The following is a 3,509-nucleotide window of genomic DNA, read 5'->3' as shown; positions in this document are numbered from 1 at the left end:
ATACGCGCCAGGATTCACCCCCTCTTTCTGTGATACTAACCTTTTCATCAGTTCCTTTGGAACTCCAGAAAAGGTGGTCTCCAAAAGAGTAGCACAATCACTACTTATAAGATTTTCCTCCTTCAGTTCACTTACCACTGAAGCCAAAGAGCTAACCTTTCTGTTTAACCGTCTTGTTTTCTGTAGCGACACCTTATACTTCTTTTTCAAATCAGATATTTTGTCTACAAGATCATCTACCTGTTGCTTCATTCTACGAGGAGATTTACTTACATGATAAGTATGATCATGATTCACATGACTTATATCTACTCTTTCTGAAGTACTTACCTCATTTCTAATCATGTCATCATCTGAGAGCTTTCGTTTTATTCCTTGACTACTAATTTAATTACCTCTTCATTGACACCCTGTATACTTACATTACCAGTACACCCAGTATTTGTATCTCCTGTGACACTCTCTACACCCAAATTGTCTGTACTTACAGCATGTTCAGATACAGATTCATCCACACTCACACAATCTCTGCCAGGACTACATTCAGATTCCAAGTTATTGCTGTCTGGCATATCTTTTGATGCAACCTCTACAACTTCCTCATTTGGCATTACCTTTGGAGGCAATTAATTAAAATTGCATGTTAATATTTTTTATAAACAGAAGTGAAAACATAGTTCCCACTCCCTTAAAGTCAAAATTAGTGACAAACATGTGGATAGGAATAAAAAAAATCACATACAGGCACAAATTAACTTGACAATTTTTAGTAAATCAATAAGTTTTTCAGTAAATTGTGTGAATACAAACAACTAATTGCATGTTGCCTTCTATATGACATTATCAAATGTCAGAAATTTCACCAACTGTTAAATAAATATATAATTGGACTGGATAAATTTTCAATATCATGGCTAAATTTTAGCCTTGCAGGGCCACTAAAATTTCTACAATGTTTTCACTTGGTTTTAGTGTACATGAATTCAGCCTTTGTTTGCCATTTATAGCCTGTTCTTGGTTCTATCTGCATATATAATGAACTATCTTGTCAGCAACAGTTCCTGTGTGGACTAACTAACTGCAATATAATTATATCTTTCACATCCATATATTATATGTAGGAAAAATTTACTTTCTGTTTTGGAAGGTAACTTTTGTACAAGGAAATATATACCAAATATTAATTAATATGTCACACTTAATCTTAATCAATTAAGTTATTAGCAGCAAGCATTATCTAAATTTGTGTCAGTATATATAATTTGCAATTTGCTGACATACATGTGCACTGTACCGGAATATAACAGCTGGGAATATATTGCACAGGCATATTTTTAGTTTTTTACTCGTTGGACCAATGCATATAAAATGCACAAACCTGAGAGTTTTGAAATAGGGTAGGTACAGCATCTGGAAGCAGCATCTTTCTTTTTCCAATCTGTTGCATCATATCAACACTGAAATGTTCAGAGCAAATACGACTCCCCTTTGTCGGGATAAACTTAACTTCGGCATTCTTGTTTATGTTTTCTATCCATTCAGCATACATCTCAGGATTTTTCTCGGCGTCAGGAAAGCTACAATATGCATATAATAAATAAACCAACGTCTACGTCTGTGAATAACTATGAACGTGGAAATGTTTTTGATACACGTTTTCGGTAAAAAAATATTTTTTAAATTAAAATCATTGACAATGAAAAATTGTATCACTTTTTAATCAAGTCTCCTTTATCTAATCTTCGTTTATACCGTTTATAATATGTACATGAAAAGTTAAAAAACTCCAGTATTGGACAAAAAAGCTCACGCCATCACTTGTAAACTAAACGCGTTAAATTGATGAATATTTACTTGTAAAACTACGAACGTATAAACAATTATATATTTCTTACCGGTGAGAAGTAATATCTTTCCTGGAAAAGTCATTATGACAGCCAAAAACGCAGCAAAAATTCGGCATTTTCAAAATTTCTTGCAAGGCGGGAAAAAAGATTTATACAATAAATTCAAAGTATTATTGTGAAAAACCAGGAGGGAGATGACTCATTTTTTGTCTTTGGATCGCGGTTTGTCAGCGGTAACTACCCAGGCCATTTAGGACCATGTGGCGTCAGCAAAGCTCAAAATCCGCCATCTTTTTGGCTTCACTTAATGATGACGAGCCGGTCCTCCAGGAATTATATAGCTCAGTGACGCGTCCCCACTTTTTTACTCGCGCGCGCTAGTAAGCGTTTACACCCGATTCCCTTCTGGTAAGCTCCGAGCACATTTTTAATGAGGAAAAATGGAATTTTTGCCAGTAAAAATGCAATTTAAAAAAAATTAACCGCTTTAGCGAAAATGTTCTAAACGTTTTTTGTAGTGTAAGGTAAGAGCTAAAATATATTTTGTTTAGAAAGCCCAGGGATAATTCGCTTGGTGAAAATTTGATCAAAAATGTTTGAAAAATGAGTGAAAAAGTATGTTCGAACGGCAACTCTCTTGAGAAGTAAAGATACATAATTATGAATGTTTTCAGTGAATGTGTATTATATTCATTTTATTATGAGACCTTGACTTTAAAAGCTTTGAATAGTATAAGTATATGTAAATTTGCTACCGGCAAATAGAATTTTATTAATAATAAATACAAAATTACACATTCCTTTCAATATATTATACTACTTGATTGTATAATATTGTCATCGAGAACAAATGATTTCCATAATCTTGGTGTACTTCCACTTTAATATATGGATTAATTGTAATGGACAAATGATTTGCTGGCTGGTATACTACAATAATGAAAAGATATTTACTGGTTGCTGTACTGCAGTAATACTGATGATTGCAATGGACATTTGATTTGCTGGTTGGATTACCTCAATAAATTCTGGACTGTAATGGACTTATTTTTGTTCATAATGGGTGTACAACAACCAAAAAATGTTGCAATGGATAAATAATTTGCTCATTTTGCTTGTTGGTGTAATAACTGGATTGTAATGGACTTATTGTGTGCTGGTTGCTGTACTGCAACAATAAATGACTCAAAAACTACTGGATTGTGATGGACTTATTATTTGCTGGTTGGATTACCAACTGATCGAATAACTTTGCATTTTAATTGACAAATGGTTCCCTGCCTGGTTGGTGGACTCAATATCATTTGAATTGCACTATAATTGAAAAATGGATTGTATGATGGACAGTGATTTGCTTGTTGGTGTACTACAATAACTATTAGATTGTGTAATGGACAAATGATTTGCAGGTTGTATTACTTTAATAACTTTTGGATTGTACAATGGACAAATGATTTGCTTGTTGGTGTACTTCAATAACTATTAGTTGCATAATATGGACAAATGATTTGCAGGTTGGATTACTTTAATAACTTTTGGATTGTACAATGGACAAATGATTTGCTTGTTGGTGTACTTCAATAACTATTGGATTGTATATTGGGTAAATTATTTGCAGGTTGGATTACTTTAATAACTTTTGGATTGTAATAGTATATTATT

The 3,509-nt window shown here is 33.1% G+C and overlaps 1 long non-coding RNA gene across 1 annotated transcript; it reads right to left on the bottom strand.

The window, feature by feature from the left end:
- Nucleotides 1–347: 347 nt before the first annotated feature.
- LOC114536611 lies at nt 348–1,962 on the bottom strand. The gene is made up of 3 exons (XR_003688468.1): nt 1,896–1,962; nt 1,379–1,577; nt 348–614 (listed from the first exon to the last, which is right to left on the bottom strand). It is a non-coding gene; the product is annotated as an uncharacterized LOC114536611 (long non-coding RNA).
- Nucleotides 1,963–3,509: the final 1,547 nt, after the last annotated feature.

Source organism: Dendronephthya gigantea, unplaced genomic scaffold (genome assembly GCF_004324835.1).
Source record: "Dendronephthya gigantea isolate DGI-Jeju-01 unplaced genomic scaffold, DenGig_1.0 000141F, whole genome shotgun sequence".
In the NCBI taxonomy this organism is placed as follows: Eukaryota; Metazoa; Cnidaria; class Anthozoa; order Malacalcyonacea; family Nephtheidae; genus Dendronephthya; species Dendronephthya gigantea.
Note: the sequence above shows the minus strand (reverse complement) of the source record. Positions and strands in the feature narration are given on the sequence as shown.